Source organism: Lonchura striata, chromosome 4 (genome assembly GCF_046129695.1).
Source record: "Lonchura striata isolate bLonStr1 chromosome 4, bLonStr1.mat, whole genome shotgun sequence".
Taxonomy (NCBI): domain Eukaryota; kingdom Metazoa; phylum Chordata; class Aves; order Passeriformes; family Estrildidae; genus Lonchura; species Lonchura striata.
Window position 1 is genome coordinate 14,552,965 of NC_134606.1, and position 22,709 is coordinate 14,575,673.

Here is a 22,709-nt window from a genome sequence, read left to right on the forward strand (position 1 = left end):
GTGGCCCCTGTACTGACTGTCTGGGATAAAATGAATAATTGCTGATGCCCTTTAAACTCTGTATAGGTTTTCATCTACTTTCTACCGAGCTGGGCTTTGCACTGTGCAATGGACTGTTACACACTTTTAGCTGCTCACATGGAACTCCCTATGGAATAAACCATTACTGCTTTCATTTTAGGTGCTGACTTAGACGAATGACTTTAAATTACTTACAACCTTCAGCTGATCTAAGATGTCAAACAAACTTTAAACTAGTATATGCTCAAGGATGTGTGAGCCTGAAAACAAGAAAAGGCGGAGGTGCTTTTTCATTAGTCCCTGCTTCGTCTGTGAAGGAAGGTCAGCCCTGGAGCGGCTGGGCATGGGGGCAGCACAGTCTGCTGCTCCAGCCAGTGCTCTTAGCTATTATTAATACAAACAACTCAAAGCAGTACCTCTGATAAAAGCTCAGTAAAAGCTACTGAGATTAGGGATCATGTTAACTGGTGTCGATAGCATAAATTATCAAGTGGAACAGCTCCAAATTATAGCATAAAGGGACCCATTTAAGGATTATACATCAGGTTCAAAAAGAATGAGGAAGTAATGAGAATAAAAGCACGTACCAGGCCCAGCAAGTAGTACTTTTTGAAGGACTGCTGTACCTCAGAAGACTTTAACTTTTCAGGATAGGCAGTCAAAAGGAAACAGCAATAGGCACAACAGAAAGGGTGAGCAGCTGTCTGAAATGTTGTAATATATAGAAAATAGCACTTAAGACATATTCATGAGGGACAGCAGAGTATTCTGTACTGCAGAGAAATGCATTAGGGCTAGCAGCAGACAGTCTAGCTACTGAGGATTATCTCCATAATATTCACTTTAGTTTTTCAGCATCCCTTCTGAGGTTATACTGCCTCATTATTTGTCATACTACTGCTGAAAGGTAGGAAGCGTTTCCAGACCAGATTATGCTCTTGATACTCTGAAGAAGAGAAATATCAGATAGCTTGGTTGCACTTGTGTCTTCCAAAGGGGCTTTCAAAATGAATGGCAGATCAAAATTACAAACTGAATTAAACTTCTACTTGGGTCTCCCTATACACTTACATAAATGTAGAAGGACTAGGACAATTGTGAACCAAATCCTGTACCATGAGGTCTTGCAGTGCTCTTTATAAATTTACCATTCTCCCTTTTAAGCATGGTGGGTTTCTGTGGAGGAACATGCCTACGGTTAACTTGTGTTAGCCTTACCCCAGCTATTTGTTCCAAATGAATTTCCTAAACATTTGCCAGAGCTGGATGTTCTACTTTTCTGAAAACACTCCAAACTGAGAAAAAATGAACTGTTTGAATGCTGTTGGGGAGGAGAAAATCCTGAAGACATAGTCCTCAGAAAAAGGATCATCAGATCTAGTTGACATTTATAACACTAATTTATCCACTTTATTAACCAGACACATCTGGCAAATTAAGTGTGCTTGCTAACAACTTGAACTTATAGGAAATACAGAGCTAAAATGGGGTTTTGTGTTGATAGGCCAATGTTGTTTTGGTGGAGCTATGGTGAAAAGCGTGGAGTTTTCACAATATCTGTTTGTACATCATGCCACAAAGCTCTGTAGCTAAATAGCTTATTAATAATATTTATCCTCAAAATAGTATTGTTGTTGAATTCAAACTATTAGACAGTAAAAATGGAAAAATTTCTGTAAACAACAACATTCAAAGCAGATCACAACCATGAAAGTCAGTAGTTTCACTGAGTACTAGTTTGGGGTATGGCTGGAAGGAAGTAAATGTGGGCTCAGATATATGGTGCTCAAATATGGTGCTATGAACAGAGGATTGGTTGTGTTCTTTTTTGTTAAGGATTGTCTGAATTAGGCTTATTAGAGCAAAAGCCTTTCAAGTTGCTTGGCTCCAACAGGGAAATAAGGTTTTATAAGTTTGTCTTCTAAGTAATTGCCATACCATCAGCTACATTGGAATTAAATCCTTGAGAACTTGGAGACAGTGCCAAAGCTTTGATTTTCAACCAAAAATGTACTCAGATAAAAAAAAAAGAGATAATGATAACACACAGTACCATTGTAAGTGTATTCCTTTTTGCAGGGAGGCCCAAAAATTAAATGAATATGTGAAATGGCTTAGCTATTCCATATTTTAGTTAGTCTGTTCAGTGATGCTTGAGGAAAATTCAGACTATGTTGTTGTACAGGTTTCACAACTAACTTGAAGTTTTCTATACCTTATCTTGGACTTCTCATGAATGTTAAAATTCTTTAAATGGTTATTTGCTGGCCTCAACTGTTAATGTTGCCACTGGAGGTATGTGGACTAACCTTTTGCCAAACTGGTTTGGTGTGTACTGCAGGGAACCAACACTACAGTTCAGGCAAACTATGCAAAAGCAGACTTCACCTTAATAAACTTGAGAAAAATCCTAACTTGTCACTGAGGAGGATTCTTCAAAATCAGGAAAATGAGAAGCTGAATGAGTTAGTGGATATTGCATATAACAGACAGGCTGGAAGCTGCCCTCACCTAGAAATACTAGAAAGTTGTATCCACCTTCTCCGCTGCTTGTCTGAACTAATCACAGAACCAATTAGTGATGAGATGATTGAGCCAGACCCTGTCTCTGCTATCCATTAGATTTCTTACCCCCTGATCTGAACAAATGTAAGACAAATGAGAAAGCAAAGAAGACCCTATTGGATTACACTACCGCTGTCATAAAAGATTATTCTTAAATTGTTTATTGAGTCTAGAAAGAGAAAAATATCTGACAGGAAGGAATAAATGCTGCCAACATTGATTGCTTCACATTTCAAGGGCAAATTTGAAAGTATACTTTTATCATCAGAGAGATGTTCTCATAAACACCTGTAAGAGACATGAAAATCTGGATGCTGGCATAATACAACGATAATCTAGAGATGCCTACATGCTGCACATGAGATGATGTGGTGTGAAAGGATGGTGTGAAAGGAAAGGAAAGAAAAGCAAAATGGACAAGAAGAACCACATGGATTAATAAGCCAGCAGAGAAAAAAAAAAATGTCATAGCAGTCTCCAGAATTTCCTCTTGAAAGGAGGATTGGCAAGAGACAGCTATCTGTAGAAGAAGTTCTGGCTGAAAAACTGGAGCTAGAATGCTGATGCTTCAAAGTCCCAGAAATGACTATGGTCTGCTTGTCCAGATATGTGAGCCCTGCCCTGCCCTGCCTTTGCCAAAATCCTTCAGGTACATCCCAGCTTCCTACTTTCTTGTCCACACAAACCAGAAAACATGGCACAATAGGACTACTTTCCCATTTTCAATTCCCTGTCAGCTGGATTCCTAACTCTTAGACTTTGTTTTCTCCCATGGAAACTCTCAAGCCTCCCCTGGTGCCTGGTGCTCCTTGGCACTTACCCTGCCATGCTGTTGCTGCTATTTACAGCTCTTCTGGTTTTCTTTCTTCAAATGTCCAAATAAAACAGAGGTTTCCATGTGTGAACAATGCAATATATTCAAGGAAAAAGCAACAATAATAAAAGGTATCAAATCACTCAAAGGAAAAATAATGGATTAGGGGAGAGGATGGAAAGAAAAACTAGATTTAGCATTTTTCTTTCTGAAAAGAGAGAGCAATCTACTGAGAAAAAGAAAAATATAAATTGTTCATAAATTAAAACGTCAATGGCTTATTCCCTGTAGAGTGCATGTCATCTTTACTACAAATATATCTGATTTTAATATATACATTTCCATGACTGCTGTCTTATTTTCTGTTTGTCTTATAGAAATCTACTGAGAAACTTCTCTTCAAATATTCTTCATATTCTTCAAATATGAAGTTTTCTATGGAAGTTTTCCTAGCTCAACATGTTTTGCCTGCCAGCACTTACACAGGCAGCCTTTGTGAGTTAATTATTCCAGGTGGCTTAATTCTTCATGACAAATAATAGAAATGTAGAAAAACACTTATTATTTTTCTAACCCTTACAGAAACTGAGCTCTTGGCTGCATTAACTCTTGTGTGGCTTTTCAGAGACTGTAGGCACTTTCATGCCCGGAAACAATTTTGTTTATAGTCCCAAAAAGAGACTGAGAGAACCCTTATGCTGAAATCAACAGCAAAACTCTTGTTTGTCTTTCTTGATTGCCTGAAGTTCCTCCAGTGGAGTTCAGAGCTGGCTTGGTCAGATTCAAACCATAAATCATAAATGGCTCCTGTGTGACCATCACACCACTGAGCATCATCAATGGCCAGCGCTTCTCTGACTTTGCAGCCCTGAGGGAACAAGGTTCATCTGGGTGTTTGCATCTGAGCCAGCCTACATTTTAGTGATATGTATAGAGATCAGATCTACTGAACCTCTGCAGTTCCAAACAATGAGGAGGATGCAGGTGCTCATGGAGATGCTCTTTAATCAGATTTTACCTGAGTATGTCACTAGTGACTTCAATACACCCATCAGTGCTGCGAGATACAGACTCAAAGATGCAGTGGCTGCTCATCACATGCATTTGAGTGATTAACTTTTAAGAGTACAAAAAATTAAATACATAGGCACTTCTGCACATTTGGATCTAACCAGACTGCTGATCCTTTTCTTTCTCCTTCAGATTTTTGCTAAGGATAATATTATATTTGACTGTCAAGAAGGGTTAGAAAAATTGTATATCATCTGTCCATAATTCATCACAGCCAGTTTTCAATCAAGCACTTGTTTGCTCTGATATTTTTATTACATTACTGCCTACATTATTAATGTTGTTTTCAATGTAGACAATTTATATTTGTATTAATAACAGTTTAAAAAAAGTGACTCTACTGTAATGTTTCAGAATAAAGTTGACATCAAAAGTTGACAATGCCTGAGATTCTCAAGATGAAGTGCCACATGTCAGTTTGACAAAAATGTTTGTTTGTAGCTGTGCTCTGCATAATTGTTTATTAAAAAAGTTCATGAGCTGAATAGACTCAGTGCAAATGAGTTATGCAGAAGAAGTTGCTGTGCTTCAGATCCTGGAGAAGGATAGGAACTGTAAATAAGAACAGGAACACCAAGGGTATAAATGTGTCCTAGTCCAAGATCTTCAATAATGAGTAACAGTGGGAGTTGAAAACTCTTGACCTGCAATTCCATTGTTTTGTATTAAATGCTTATTTTGCTTGATTTGAAATGGATCATATTAGTCAGTATCAGACACAGGTCAGGATATTAGATGGCTTGTCTTTTATGATCTAAATCATAGAATAATATAATAAAATCATAGAATGGCTTAAGTTAGAAGGTACGTTAAAGACCACCTAGTTCCAACCCCCTACCATGTGCCCCTACACATTTCCCTAGACCAGATTGCTTAAGAGCTTCATCCAACCTGGTCTTGAACACTCACAGGCATGGGGCATCCACAGCTTCTCTGGGGAACTCATTTCAGTGCCTTGCTACCCTCTTGGTAAATAATTTCTTCCTGACATCTAATGTAAATCTCTCCTCTTTTAGCTTAGAACAATGATCCTTCATCCTATGCCCATGCAAAAAACTGTTTTCTCTCAAAAGATTGTAAGAATATAAACCTTCTTTAAGTACTGGAAGGCCACAAGGAGGTCTTCCTAGATCCTTCTTTACTCCAGGCTGAACAACTCCAGTTTTCTCAGCCTGTCTTCATAGGAGAGGTGCTCTATTCTTGGATCATCTTTATGGCATCTTCTGCACCCTCTGTAACAGGTTCATCTCTTTCTTCTGTTGTGGCCCTAAAGGTGGATACAGCACTCCAGGGGAAGTCTCATGAGGCAGAATAGAGAAGCAGAATCACTTCCCTTGACCTGCTGGCCATGCTGCTTTGGATACATCCCAGGACATACTGGCTTTTTGGGCTGCAAGCAAATATTGCTGGATCATGTTGAGCTTTTAGTCCGCAACCACCCCCAAATCTTTCTCCACAGATGCTCAAGGAGTTCATCTCCCAGGCTGTACTTGTGTCTAGGATTGCCTTGAATGAGGTGCAGCACCCTGCACTTGGATTTGTTGAACCTCATTATGTTCTTATGGGCTCACTTCTCAAGCTTAGCCAGGTCCCCCTCTGTGACTGGTTTCCCTGTGGCTTGGTACAGCCAGAAAGATCTGTCATAGGTTTTCATCTCTGCAGAAGACTTGTAGTATATGGTGATTTAGGGCAGCTAGTAAAACAGTAGTCTGTGTGTGACACTGATGCTGTAATCTGTTCCTTAGGATAAAGAACAGCTCAAAATATGACAAAATTACACTGGCACATAATAGTGATTGACTTAAAAAGGAAATCTTAATGATAACCAGTTAAAAAACCTCTCATCATGAAATTCTATAAACTAGTCAGTAAGGGAGTTTTAGGTAGACCAAACTGGATTTCTGTCAGCAAAATTCCCATAGAAATTTTGTTAACAAGTGCTTAGGGCTGACTTGGGGCAATTTCTTTCCTTTGTCAAGTTGAAGACCATGCTAGCAGCTTTTTAGGGAAGAAACACCTAATTTTGGTTGTGACTGCAGTGACTCTTATACCACTGTGTGCTGTTTAGCAGGGCTGCTGAGCTCCTCACAGCTCAAAGAAAAGATTTGTACACTACTCGCAAAAGGAACTGGAATGTGCAGGGCTCTTTGGAAGCAAACCTACAAGCCAGATGATGTACAGTGTGTCATGATTTATACCCAGTGTGGATTATGCCTCTCCATTAGAGATAGTCACAGGCCAGAGATGCAATTCAGAGCTTTCACTGAAAACTATACAAAAAAGCCAACATTTGTCAGACTAGTGCTTTTAGCAAATTTAGCTAACAACTAATGCTAGAGTGCTACACACAGCACCACAGAACATTCAGATGCCCATGGTAAAATAATCTCCCTCCACCACTGCATAGGGCTATATGTCTAATATTCTATATAAAGCATTATTTATGTAGTATAATTGTGCTGCATAACTCTGGCTGGATTTGTTTTGCCTTTCCTTGTTTTTCTTTTCCTAATTACCTGTATTCATGAACAGTTTGACACTTCTGTCAGAGATTCTTGTAGCCCTAGGAGAGAATTATTATATTACAAGCATATAGGTGAATGTTGCATTGTTTAAATCCTAGTCAAGATCCTGGTACAGGCTAATTCAAGCTCTTAAGTGCCCTAAAAACCTACCAATGTACTTTACAGATGGATCTGGCTATCTCTGTTAGCAGTGTGTTAGTGCACTGCTCATGGTTACTCATATAAAACCTATTCTAAGTCCTCATGTTCATTTGTTCATTACTCATTAAGTGTTAAACAGAAACACATGAAAATCGAACTTGGAAGGGTCCTCAAGAGGTCTCCAGACCAACCTCCTGCTTAGAAAAGACTCAGTTGTGAGACCAGACCAAGTGGCTGACAGCTGTATCAGATGGGTGTGGAAAACCTCCAAGAGGTTTTTAACTCCAAAGGCAATCTCTGTGTACAGCTTGTGCCACTGCTGGTGTGGCATGGGGAAAGTGTTTCCCCTTATGTCCATTCTGAGCCTCTCATGTTTCAAAATCTGCAGTTCCTCATCCTCCAACCATGCATTGCTACGAACAACCCAGACCTATTTCCTTGATGCTGTGCCCACAGATAGCAGCAGCTGCTGTTGAGTCTTCCCAAAACCACTCTTTCTCCAGGCTGAACCAGCCCAGATCCCCCAGTCTTTGCCAGCAGTGCAAAGCAGTCCTGCCTCTATCATTGTGGCTGTCCTATGCTGGGATTGCTCTACTTTCTCAAAACTTATACTGTGAGTGAGACAAAGATAAGACTCAGCTGTCAAAGGTGTCTATAATTGGGATGCTGACCTTCAACACTTCAGTGGGACTAAAACTAAAGCAATCAGAACTAGGAATGTGGTCATGCCTTAAATCAGTGCTCAAATTTGCTCTCATTTGATTTACAAAATAAAATTTGAAAAGTGACAGTGTGGTTCTGTCACTATAAAATTATCATCTCCTGGAATTTCTGTATGGGTTCAGAAATGGAAAACAGAGCTCCCAGCTATGTATCACAGTGAGAGCTCACAAAGCCCTCAGTTCAGTGGTAACAGAAATATTTTAAATTTTTTTATGTCAATAGCACTCCTGAAAAAGCTTTCCTGATAATTCCTTTCCTAATGTTTCCTTGCATAGAACATGGCACTTTTTTCCCATGGAAATTAGCTTTCTAGTGGGTGGCCTACTTGCTGAACATCTAAACATTAAAGTCTGTGAAAACTAAGGGGATGGAGGGGGAGATTACTCACAATGGAGGACAGGCTTACCTGATGGTAGTTTCGTGTTAGAAACCACTAGCCCAGACGTAAATTTATTTGATAGAAGAAACAAGCAAAGCAAGGCAAGAAAACCTACATTTTAAATTTGCTTTTTCTTTCAGGTAGCTCAAAGTCATGGTAGTAAAAAATGATGCAGCTCCCTGTCATTTGAAATGTCTCCACTTCAGCACTGGGTTTGTCCTATTGTGTTTGCTTTTCTGAAAATTCCAGAGAATGCTTTTCTTGGTAGGAAAGTTTGCAAAAAAAAAGACTTCATAAGTGGAAACTCAACTCCAGGAAGTAAACAGGGCCTTCTTTTTGACAATTCCAGATGCCTGAGAAGAGCAGATTGAAAGTCATGACCAGCTATTTGCACCCTAAACTTACTTTGAAGAGTAATACAATCCAATGTGAAACAGAGATGGTACCGTGTGCCCTCTGTGGGCAATAAAACCAGCTCCATCTTCAATGATAAAAACACAGTAAACCCAGTTAACTTACTGTATTTCTGAGCTGCAGACAGTCCTTACTATAGGCTGTATATCCTACAAGATATCAAGAGAGAAGACACCGCCACATAGGAGCTGTACTTTCTTCCCCCCAAATATTTTTCTTCTAAATTTTCTCTGTGTTGGTCTGTGTTCTCTGGTTGCCTTGTTTTATCTGGGTTTGATTTTGGAGAGAAAGTAGCACTTATTATTTCTATGCCCTTCCTTTCTTTTCACAGCAAGATTGACTTTCTTGAGAATTTATTTTTTGTTAGTTTTTGAAGGTTTTTTTAACACTGTTTCTGTTTTCTTGGGATGTGTTTTTCCTTTGGATTTTTTCGCCCTCCTCAATTACATCTTTTTCTTTCATGCTGTTTTTCTTTGCTCTGGCCTTCCATTTCATTCCCCTTCTAGTATGTTTGTTTTTCAGATTCTGCAGCTTCTTTAGGCTATGACTTCTATCAGCCGCCGGAGCTGAGAGGAATGATGTACAATGGACGGCTCCTCTGGGATTACTGTTTCAATGCACTGAGAATGCACCAAGGACTCAGGCAGACCTAATCATATTGCACAGTTTGATTGCAGTGTGATTACCTCTGCAAGAAGGGTTGTTTTCTTTCTCCCACTACTGAGAGCTAGGTAGTCAGCACTGAATAAGAGAAAATTTGAATGACATCAGACAATTGAAATACTTTCTAAATAATGGATCCACATCCTGGCTATACAAACTAAGAATATATTCCTATTGTTGTTGAACTCCTCAGGAGCTATACAGAGTCCTCAGAAAGGCCCTTTCATATGGGAACAGATGCGCAAAAGAAAGCATTTATAGGAAATTAACTTTTCCCCCCCAGAGTTCTAGAGAGATGTAAAATGGCAGCATGGGAACATACACCATAGTAACTGCTCTAACCCAGAAATGTGCTTTATATAAATACATTAAAACCAGAGGCTTAGAGATGCATACGTTATGTCTTATCCTTATTTTAACATGAAGCAAGCTGAGATCCCCACTTTCTTCTAGAAAAACTGAAGTTAAGAGGGGGAAAAAGTACTATGAGGAAAAGGCTGTTTGTTTCAACTGCAAAGATTTCCTTTAGGAGTGGTTTTCTTTTGAACTCCAACTGCACATACATGTTTAGACCTTAGGTCTCTACCCTCAACACAGAGATAAAACACTATGCAAGAAATAAGGAGGCACAGACCCTCCTTGTCATCTACCAGCACCAGGTGCCCTGGGCTGCTGAACATGAGAAGAGTGGAGAGGAAGGCATCAAGAAGGCAGGAAGGTGCTGGTAGGATGAGAGTAACCTTGATAAGACCATATTGTTACACACAGTGGGAGAATGGTCCAGTAGCTAATGAAGTAGCACAGAAGTTAAGACATGTGACTGCATTTCTCTATTCCATTACCCTCTATTGCAGTAGTGATGTGAAAACTACAAGATCCTGTTTTTTGACAATATTTGGGTGCCTGACTGCTACTAATTTCAAGGGGAATGAAACACATAAATATTTTTCCAATATCTTAATCTTGGTACCAAACCTTTCCACTTCTGGAACACAGGCTGCTCTACCTCTTCCTATGGGTACTTGGGAACAAAAGTGTCAGGGAGACTTCATGGAGCTGCTCAGATGCAGCTGGTGGAGACTGTGTTCAGCATCTTAGGTGTCTTGTAGAAAGTACAACTACGTGTGTAGTTGCCAGGCATGAGCATGTAGAGGTGTCCTTAGCACCAAGCTCTCCCCAGACATCCTCCCACACACCTGTCTTGCTGATGGGCACACTTTGACCAGGTACAATCTACCTTACAAATACCAGCTGCCTTCTGTAGAAGGCCTCTGGGGTATTACAGGGAGAATTTCAGGTTATTTATTCCATCTGCCTGGTATCAGTCAAATCATCTTGTAAGGATTCCTGCATAAAAGGAGCTGACAGTGCTAGCAGGACATGCTGGGGACTGTCATTACTGCCTCTGCTGTACCTTGTATCACAGTGTGCATGTAGAGAGCACTGATCTTCCAACTGCATTTCACAGAAAGGTCACACACAGCAGAAGGCAGTGTAAGTAGCTGGATCAGCTGGCTTTGAAGCCTTTCACACCCAAAAGCATATATGTAGGCTATGCAGCCAGGCAGCCTGGGGAAAAGCCAAGTATTTTTATCGGCAATAAATTTGTGGGCAACTGAAGTAATACCCAACTCTTGCTTCACCTGGCTCCCATCTCACAAATATTCTAGATTTTGAGGAGAGACTGAAGTTCAGGAGCAGCCCTGACAGTTTTTGTGAAGAAATGTCATCAGATTGCTCATCAGGCTTACCATCCAAAGCAGGAGAGAGGCGTGGTTAGGGGAGCTGATGGGACATATCCCACGAAAGACAAAAAGCAGTGAGGCAGAGTGATGCAGGATGCTAAGGTGAGATGCCAGGTCTGCATCCTCTCTGACACAGGGAGGGCAGTGGCAGCCCATGAGGACTGCTCCTGCTGAAGGCCTGCAAGATGACAGGGGGACCACATTGAGGGACCAGGGGCAGAGGTCCAGCGAAACTGGTCTGCTACTGTCAGGATGAGACAGAAGAGCCATTCCTGCCTTCTACATTGCTCTTTTCTCCCCATCCCATGGAAACAATATTATCATGGTGATTTCCATGATTTGTTGTGAAATTTGAAGCTGAAGGGGTTGCCACAAATTTATTACTTTGATATTGTGACTTTTACAGGAACAAGGAGATTGGAAAGAAATAGCACAACTTTGCTTTCAATGCAGTAGCTATGGCAAATTAGGAAACAGAATGAGACACAGATAAAATTCATATGACAAATAAATGGGTATTTCTATGAGAGCATTCAAAAGAATTTTCTTTGCAAACAAGATAATCTTAAAATGACCATTCTGGGAATCACAGCTTAAAATAAATACTGATAAAATTTACAATTTATTTGTGAAAATACAAGTATTTTGTGCTTTTTCATAAACACTGCAAGCACAAAAAATGAGAGTTCATTCCTTTTCTGAGTATTTTATTATTGCTTTTCTAGAGCACCCATGTTATTTCCTCATTCTGTTTAAGACCTTTCATCATCTCTTTATCTAATCTCAGAACCACATGGGATCCTACTTCCACTAATCTATTTTATGTGTTTAGTGAAACCTGATAGCAAGAGAGAGAGAGGAGCTAAAGACATAATTTTAATGAAAAATAGTGATCAAAATATTTGGTGCACCTTTTGGAGTAAAAAATGATGGGTACGATTTAAAATGCTTCACTAGTATTCTGTGTGCTGTTGACTAGATAATGTATACATAATAATATAAATTATCTTCTCAGCCACCACAGCAGCGATTTGCCACATTGATGCTATTCTGGTGTTTCAGCAAGATCCTGGAATCAAAAACTGTAAGACAACCCTGAATAGCATTTGTTACAAGACACTCCTTCAACATGAGACTGCACATACTGATTTCTTTTTAAATGGATTTGAGTTGCCTCTGGTTGTACAAAGAGCTTGATTCCTATGAAGTGAGAAAGCTCTGCTGTATCACTTTGTAAGACTGACATGACAACATGACAGACATGGCTTCATATGAACACATTGCTTATTAGATTATGAGCAAAGCTGAGCACTGTCATGTGCAGAACATATCTCCTCTCTGAAAAAAAACCTGGCTGTGCTGGGAAGCAGCAAGAGAGAAGAAAGAGAGATCCCTGGGTATGTGCTACAGGAGTGATACACAGGGGCTCTAGGTGAGGGTTTTCTTCACTCACTCTTATGTTTGTCCATATTGTGTCTTCTTTTTTTATCTAGATCTTTGTCATACCTTTTTTTTTTTTTTTTTTGAGTCAAAAGTCTAAAAAATCTACTCAGGTTAGTGAGGATAATTTGTCCCTTAGATAGTTAAAAAGGTTTAATATTATACAGGACAAAATTGTTTCCAAGTCAGCTTGTTGTCTTTGGAGGGAAACTGGAACTCTATGAAAGACATATATTTCATGTCAAAACCCAGGAGATAATTAATTCATAAAATCTGTGATTCAGATAAGCAGCTGAGCAGAAAACAATTTAGAAATAGATAAAAATAAATCTTGCACAAAGTCGATTACAATTCCTAACTTTTCTGGAACAAACTAGTAGCTCTTGCAGGTGTCTCCATTCCCAAGGGACCTGAGGCCAGAGCTCTACTGCAGTGTCTGCACCTCTGCCCGTGCCTGGGGATGACCATCTCCCACTCCTTAGCAGAATGCAGCTCTCTCTTTCTAATTACCTGGCACCACAGTACTCATGGCATTACATTTTATACTATATTACATTTTTGAGCATAACACCTAAAGCCCATTTAGAAGCAGTTAGAGGCATATCTACCCTAACATGATCATGTCAGTGCCATCTAACTGAGTTAATTAATTGAACTCACTGTGTCATTCTGATGTAGCTATGTTGCTTCTGTGTCCAGAGCTCACAGTTATTTATGATCCCTGTATCCCACTCCACTATGAAGTTGGGTAGACTCTATCATTAGTATGAGCCAAAGATTTTGTTTCTGCATCTTACTTAAATTAGTTTTTCTGTTATTTATTTACCTCATTAAGGTGCACATCCTCATGAACATGCATCCTCATTATTCTGTCCTTGTAGAAAACCTTCACCTAAATCTCTCTGCTGCTTGTAGATTGTATAAAGGACTCCTGAGTGTTGAATAACTGATCAGCTGGTTTCTGAGCTTACTCTGGAGTGAGTAACTAATAGCAGAGCCACTGTTGCACATAACTAATGGGAGTGAGAGCCTTCCTCTGAGTCTCATCTGTACTCCCATATAGTTTACCCTTGTTGCCATCAGTGTGTCTGAAATAGGATTTTATTGCAGTGACTTCAATACTGTCAAACTCACCACTAACATCACCACTGCCATGACCTTTGAATAACTAGCTCTGAGAAGTGCAGATGGAACCATTCACTAAATTGTCCCTTATTTTCTCTGAGTATTTGTTCTTCATAGGTGTTTTCTGAATAATCTGGATGAGTAACATTTGAGCTATAGACTGCTCACAAACCATCCACTCACACTATCAATGTTCATTACTCCTGTTATGTGATTTGGCTGCCTAAGTTTCTGCTCTTTGATTTTCAAGCAGAAGAATAACAAGGAAATATGACTGTGAATTTTCAAGCAAGCATAATTTTTACTAAAATTCATTATTTCAAAACATTCAGATAGCTGAGAGGATCTGTGGTGTCCTCTGAAAGGACTTACACCCTGCTCAGACTTCCCAGAGTCCTTACATTGACAATCCCACCAGGTTTGCCACTCAGTGGTGGTTTTTAACTTCCTTCAGGTCTGAAGATATTTCTTGATGTGAGGCAGTTAAGAAATGGTTACAGATATATATTAGCAGCATGCATACAGCTCTCTCTGCAAATAAAGAAAAAAATTGTGCTCTCAGGCTCCTCTGCTTTTTTCTTCTCACTCCATTAATCTAATAAAATATGTTGTCTCTCTTTAGAAACCCTATTCACTTTCTGAGGGAACAGAAGGAAGCCAGGGTATTTGCATATTGAACAGAATAGAAATTGTTGCATGATGCTCCCCGAAGAGCAGATGAAAATAGGAGCATTTATTTGCAGCTGCCAGTGGAACAGAGAGATATGAAACTTTGTTAATACTTTGTCAGAAACTGGAATTCAGTGGGGAGCAAGAGCCCTAGGGCTATTCCTGACACATGGAGCAAATGACTGGAGGAGAAAATACAATTAGTGAAGCCATGAAATGTTTGGAAATGCCAGGAACTAGCAGACATTGCAGGTCAATAATCTGGACTGTCAAATACCCTGGAGGAAGGGAAATGACAAATTCTGGGAGCAGAGCTGAGCTGTAAGAAAATTGTGGGGTTCTAGGGTTTTTCCAATTCAAGATGTTCCCAATGAAGTAAAATCAGAGTACCCATGAGGATGTAACCAAAACTACTAGCAGGAAAAAATTACCCCAGTTAAGAATCTGCATCAGATTCTGAATTTGGAGGGGTTAAAAAACAAAGGAATCTGGTTCCAGCCACTCAGAGCAAGAAGAAAACTAAGACTGTGTGAAAAAGTGGCTCAGCAATGCATCCTTGGCAGTTAGAATTGATTACGCTGAAAGTGTATTTTCTCTGTGACGTGGTAAGAAGCAGGGGAGCAAGGAGAACAGAAATTAGATAAAACTGGAAGCCAGGGACCATAATTTGTTAGTTGTGCAGAGCAGTACTTGCCCAAAGGAGGGGATGTGAAGGCACTCACACTGTCACACTGGCAGCCTGTGGCTCAGCACTGCTGGCAGAGCTGCTTCTGGAGCTCACATGCCCCTTCCTCTTCTACAGACAGGGACTGCTCCTCAATTTCCATGCAATCCTCCTGTCATTACCCTTCACTGCTGCAGGAACAGTGTCCTTGTGTCAACTGAAAAATGAATCATTAAAATTAATAAATTTTGAGGTACGTGACTAACTGTCCACACTTTTGCTGTAAACACATGCAAAAAGGTGGTTTCAAAGGCACTTCTCCATCTTGTTTTTGAGATATGAGAATCCATTCTTTGTAGAAAGGTTTGCTTACTGCCTGGGAAACTGACATAAGACTTTATGAGCTGATTTCTACTCCAGACCAAACCATGGACCTTGTTTCTCTCAGGTTCATCTCAGCTGAAAAATACGGCATATTTCAGTTTGCATCTACTGAAATTTGATGGCAACCTTAGAGATGTCAGTGTAAAGACTGTCTAAATACAGCTTTAATATAGCTTCATGTCACCATCTAAATGATGTTAAAAGAAAATTGTACATTTACAAGCAAAACCTGAATGGAAAAGATGTGCAGAAAAATGCTCAATGATGTTGTCATGACAACAATGAAAGTCAGTAGATTACCATTTAAAAGCATCTGTAATTTGAAGGTTTTCCTGGGAAAAGATGGAAGCTGACTACTTTGACATGTGATGAATTTATGAGAGTGAAGTGTGTTCCCTTTCTGGAAGAAATGGTACTATATTAAAAAAAAAGTTAAAATAATTGAAGACTAAAAGTGGTAAGTGATGGATTGCATCACAACTAAAGGAGTCACATCCCCAGCAATTAGACTGAAGTAAAATAGTTTATAAATATTCTAGAAAAGCGATTTCCCATATAAACCGGAATTTTTTCACGGAGAACTGCTACTAAATATATTATAAATAAGTAAAAGCATTATTCTGGAGTTAAGTGGTTCAGAATTCTTCAAGATAGGTTTATACAAAAGTGTAGAAGTTTCAGTCAGCCAGAAATATTCAAGTTACTTAGAAATCTGATATCAGACTAACATGGAAAACAGAAAGTGATTTTAGCCAGAACTAACTTCCAAAGTATATTGTACAGGAGATAGACCTTGCCTCTCACAAAGGATTTTGTACTTTTCAATTTTGACTTGATTTTGAATCTAATGAAATAAAATATAGAAAGGAAAACACACAAAAAAAATCATATCAGTTTTATAAAACATTTCCATTTGCTTTTACCTGATTTATTTTTCCCCTTTGCTTCATGAGTAATCTCTGTCCCCCATACTTGGCTATGTCTGTCTTAAACCCTGGCTATTTATTTTCTCTTCCTAATCTCTTTACTTAACTGCTCACTCACCAATTTAGTAATTCCTCTTCTTACTCCACTGAAACCATTTTTGTCAAAGCTCTTATAGAATTTTATATGCCTTGTTCCATCATCCACTCTCCTTTCTCTTTCTCCAAAGTCTGCCAGCTACTTTGAACCTGTCAGCAGCACCTTTCTTCCCCAAGGCTTGTGCTTTCTTCACTTTGCCTCCTTCTAAGATCTGCCTTATTGCAAAAATGTCCTCTGAGTTAGAGCAAGTTCCCTTTCCTTCTCTTGCCATCTACAACCAGTCTCTCCGTCTCAACCACAATTATAATTGCCACATTACATTGACTCGTTACACTGATTGCTCTAATAAAGCCTCTTGTGCACACCAACAGTGATGACTTATCTTTGTGTCTGTCAATATGAAATATTGATGGAATCAACGATAAGCCAGCCTGTGGCAGTTTTCACAGCAACAAAATGGAAGAGACCTACCACGATATAGTGCAAATTTCCCTTCCTGCTTCCACAGTTTTCCAAAGACAATTTTTGTTCTAAAATTTTCAATCAAGAATTTTCAGGCTATGGATGAACGGAAGATTATACAAGGATATATGAGACATTTCTTCAGTTTTGCTTAGAATACTCTGGATGCTGTGCTATGGCCAAGAGTTCCAGCACAACACTCTTAGAACCTAAAATCACAAAATGGAGAGAAAAAGAAATGTAAAAAAAGATACTTAATCTACAGTCACACAACAGCCCTGTAGCAGATTGCTTTACAGCCTGCCAGAGTCCTGAACTACTGAGTCATACACAAGGAATATAGTTCTGCATGCATTGATTAATGTTATTGTCCTACCAACTCTATAAAAAGCTAAGGAGAATAAAAAAATAATTTTAAGCTTCCATAATCCATTGCTGAAAGCATCATTGGAAATAACCCCCTTGTTTTAGCATTTACTTTATGCCACAACTCCTTTAGGGGCAGATTTGTAAAAATGCCCAGGCATCTAATGATGTTGGCAGATTTCCAATTACATTTCTAAAAGACAGAATGTGTATTAATTCTGTCATGCAGATCTCTGTAGCATTTAGAACTGACATTAATTTCCTTTGCAGTAGTCTTAATTTTTCAGTGTTATTTTTTTAACTTTGTATATTTATTTTTTGTTCCAAATATTATGTAAATCTTGCAAGAAAAGTAGTCTTATAACACTGAATTGAGTTTTCAGAGTGTCAGGAAACCTGAGAAGAAATATGTACATTGGGGCCTTCCTTATCAGGAGAATGACATCCCACCCTCCCAAAATAAGACTGATGATCTGAGGACTGAGGTGCATACTTCACTGCCAGGGCTCTAGAAGGATGAGTTATCTAAATTGGAGATGTAGGTGATCAAAAATTATAAGCAGGTCCTCAGTTTACCTGCTGTACAGGGTTTGTATGCAATTTTCTGCCATGATGCATTCTGTGTGGTTGTTCTACCTTCTTAAGCAAAGGCATTTTGGCTGTGTCGAATCTCAGTACTGTGCTGTGCTACCTAGGGGTCCAGATTTTTAGTCCTAATCACCAAGAACTGCATGGCCCAAAAGAAGCTTCTTGGCTCTCCAAAGAACTAAGAACCCAGTGCCTTCAAACAAAGTGCTTTACGTGGTGCTGGCGTTAGCTTCCCCAGGGACTCAGCAAGCTGGAACAAGTGCAGTGCCTAGCCTGCCCATGGTATTGTGAGGTTTATACCTTATATGAGGTATATGGGAAAAGGTATATTCTTTGAAACCTTCAGATGAAAGCTTCACCAGGAATGCAGGGAATGATGATGAGTATTCCTGTCCCCATCAGACCCACTGCTTCCCTCCGAGGTACCGCAGCGCTAGTTTGGTGAATTGTGCCTCAAGAAGGAAGGGCTGTGCTGTGTCCCTTTGCACAGCTGGCTGAAAATAGCAGGAAAAAACAGCTTGTAGTGGTGCTATGTTGATACTCAGTGAGCAATCTAAATGAACTGATCATCTCTTGCCTGTGCAGGGAGGAAAAGGGAAAGTAATTAACTCCAAGCCCAAACCCATGCCATTTTCATGGTGGCAGCACTGGCAATGTATCTGTGCTGCTCATTTGGAAAAAGTAGCAGCAGTCTCCTTCCATGTCCTGACTGGGCACTTAAGCAGTGAGGATTGGATTAAACAGTGTCATACAAGTGCTGCTGCTCACAGCATCTGATGGCTTTGATGTAAATGATACAGGAAGCCGTTGCTCTCCATAGTGAGCTGATGTGCAGGGAAAGTGAGATCTGTAGAGATGGGATTGTGGGAACTTTGTGGGTGTTAAATGAACCTGATTTGGAGGACTGCCAAAGGAAGAGATGCAGGAATATCTGATGAGAGATACCAGGCATGAGAGTTAATTGTGTTTCAGAGGTTGGTGAAAAAGCTAAAATTAAACTGTTATCAAAGAAAAGCCTTGGATGGTTTGTTTTAAAACAGAGTTAATGGCTGGAGCCTGCAGAAAACCTAATTAAAAGAGAAAAGAAAACAAATGGGGTTTAGGACTGATGCAGTGCATTCAGAAACAATTTTATATGTGGATTTTCTCCTGTTCCCTGCTGTATTTCTGTGACTAAAAGAGCCATTATGGCGAGGCTGATTAAAAAGGTTTGTAACTATGTAAGAGCAAAGTGTTTTGCATAGGTCTGCAACATGTAGCCTCATTGCTAATTTTCATCATGAGAAAGGTAGAAAACAGACTTTTAACTCAGAGTTGATTTTGAAGAAAAGGTACCAGCTCTTTGGAGCTTTACATCCCAGGACAGCAGCATGATCAGAGCTGCCAAAAAAAGGAGCAAAGTGTAAGCACCACAACTGCCTTGAGATGGAACACTACAACTGCCTTTTCCTAAGCTGTGTGATGATGGGCAGGAGTTATACTATCTAAATTTACCTGTTTGTACTCCAGGTGTTCATATCTTAACACACCATCATGACCTAATTTTGTATCTGAATAAAAGAGACTGGCATTTTTGAGTTGTGATTTAGCTGGCCTAGTTAGATACCTACCTTAGGATGACATGAATCACACCCTGAATGTGCTTGTCTCCACTGACTTGTTGAAGGAATCTAGACAATAGTGTGGTTTAACTGCATTTACATGATTTAATGCATTGCTGTGAATCACCTGGAAGGGAGATTTACTATGAGTTTGAGATATTTTCTCTTCTGACTTCCTCAGAAATACAAGTCCTAGAGAGAAGCAAGGATTGCTTTTCCTTACTGCTGTGCTTTTTTACTTTCTGTGCTCAGTGGGGGATGAAACAGTTTCCAGCAAAAGATTAGCCAAAATTTGAGACTTCTTATGAGTTCCTCAGATGCCTAGAAATATCTCTTGCCTGCTAAAACATGCCTGTCCTCCAGTCCTGGCCCTGCATAAGTCTTACCCTGCAACTAATGAGTTCACAAATTCAGCCTTATACAACTGGCATCCAGCCTGTACCAGTCTGGACCACCAATGCTGTGGATACAGCTCTCTGCTGTCCTTTTGGTTAGGGTTAGGTTTAGAGAGCCACCAAGCCTACATCTGCAGGAGCACTGGGCCTGGAAAAGGCATGCCACTACACCAACATTGCTCTCTCCACACCATTCTAATATGGGCCAACAATGGTGCTGGGGACCTCAGCCTCAGACCCCCACTGTTATTAGGATTAGGGTTTGGATTCAGAAAACCACAAAGGCTGCAGCTCCTGGGTCACTGGGGATCCAAAAGGCACGAGATGGAGATTTCTACAGGTTGTTGGCAATCTTAGCTTTTTATTGCTGCCCTCAGGAGGCAGCATCTAACAGCAGTGACTGGTGCCTGGGCACAAATTCCTCCAGGGGTCCTTGTCCAGAATCACTGAGGTAATTTGTTCCTGTGACAGAGGAGCTTGTTGGGGATGCAGGGTTAAGCATCCTCGTGGCTGCCTTGCGGCTTGCCCTGGCATTGCCATGTCTTAGAGAAGCCCTGACATGTCCAGTAAGGCTGGGACCCACTGACCCCCTTTTTCCAGTGTCTGGGCTCCAGCTGTGTGGTGTAGTGGATGTTTAGAGGGAAACATAAGCACAGGATGGGTATGTTGGTGGTGATTCACCATGGTGATCTCCCAGCCTCAGGACACCTCTGGCTCAGGAGCTTGAGGGATGAGGAAAGGTGTGGGCATAGCTGGGAACCCCTGATAGATGTTTCTCTTGTTAATTTGTCTGATGGCATCCATGTAGACTTAAAACATCTTAAGATGCCAGTGATCCCCAAAGACTGCTCAAGCTATTGCTCTTCAAACCTGTCCCTTTCTGATTCCTTTTTACCTTTGATGGTGTAAGAGGGGACAATGAAGAGCCACTTTATAGCACAGTTAGGACCATACCCACCAGAGACACTCTGGGCTGTTTCCATGGATTTTCTGTAGCCTGGGACGTTGATGTTGGTGTTTACAGTCCCAAAGCATTCATTCTGGTCACCATTCTTTTAAAACCTATTGTGCATTTTCTATAACAATGAGCTGGTTGTTCTTTGTGAAAGCTCTAGCAAATATATTGTGCATATATCTGGCTGGCTGTCAGAGGTAATCTGCACCTTTTGCTAATGGCTATGGTTCTCTGAAATTGTTTAGCACCTCTAGACTCTCTGAATAGAAGTGTTGTTTGCCATGCACTCATTTCCCATTTTATTACTGATGTAATGGTTCCTTTGCAAAGATTAACTGAGTCACAGGGCCTCTTAATATAAGCAACCTCAGAGCAGAAGAAAGAGAAATTGTTATAGTTTATCCTAGATCTAAGAAATACTTCAGATGTTTATTTAGTAAGTGGTGGCATGAATAACTTAAACATACCCACTGTACAATATCAAAGGAGCATCAGAAAGGTTACAGCAAAAAACTCCATATCTCACCAGAAATCATTCTTATTGCATAAACATGACACCTTTTTCTTATATTTATGCATAATTTAATTTTCTATTTTCAGACAGAAATTCTTGTCACAGACTTTCCTGGTTCATACACTATTAGAGTCAAGTATGCCTGGCCATATAAAAATTTAAAGAAAAGGATTATTTGTTTCTAAGGAACCACAGGACACCCTGATTCTTATAAGCTGTCCTGATGGGTGACATAATAGCAGAAGAGAGAGCAGTAAAGTACAAATCAGTTAGAGTAGGTTTGCCTGAGATGGCTCTCTCTGCAGTAGAAGATGGCATTCATAGACTGTGCCTCATACAGCTGGTATGAGGCCAAAGAATTGTTATGGTCCTTGATATATGCAAGAGCAAATGGGTCCCCATGAACTTTGTGTCACACTTTGCTGTGTGGTGTTGACAGTTGATTGCAGTTGTTGCCAGAGATAAGGATTTCCAGAAAGCCTCAGATCTTCATTAGAAAGTGCCTACAAAAGAAATTAGTATCTTATTACACTGTGCTCTGTTGCTCTGCCAACCTGACCTTCCCATGCCCTCCATGAGTGCTCATCCCTAGACTGGGGGAGCTCCCCCATCACTGCAAAAAATCCCTATCAGTAGTTTGTGTTGGTCCCAATCTTCTGTGAGTGATGTAGAAATAAGGTAACAGAGGAGTTCCTGGCTAAAAATGTTGTGCAGCTCTGCAGTATCATGGGTGTACAGCTGTCCATATGGTTAGCAAGCCAGCACCAGGAGGTTCCACTGCAATAAACAGCCTGGGTCCCTAGACAATGATTCTTGTAAGGCAAGATGAGAAACTGGTGGTGTGATACTTAAATCTTCAGACTTGGGATACTTAAGCAAGAACAAAAACCCTAATTCTTAATATACTTCTTGTTATTCCACACGGTAAACTACACACAACACACAGACACACAGACACACAGACACACACACAGTGTATGCATCTGAGCTCACATAGTTACACTGCTATATTTAGTGTGCATATATTTCACAGTGTTGCACAGTCTTTCTGTAAAAGCTAATAAAACCTGAGGAATTGCTCAAGAATGCATTGAAAGCCTAATTATCTTGCTAGTAGTCTTCAAAAACTGCAGTTTTTTGAAGACTGGGAGCTCTGACATATCATGATTAAAAGAGGATAGAAATATTTTACAAATTTCAGTGATGCTTTGTGTTGCCAGAGCTGAACTGAACAGATCTATTAAAGAGAAGAGATCAGGAGAATAGTTAATATTCACAGCAAAATCCCTACTTCCATTAAAGGCTGGTGAAGACTTGATGAGAAGCTGAAAGTAGTATCCATATGTAATATCAGTTGACATTTTTACAGCTAGGAACTCCGTCTGTTGTCAAAGGAACCAGGTATTTTGTTCTCAGAGTTTCTGCAAGCTGTATTATCTTTGTTTGCCTGTATCATATATTA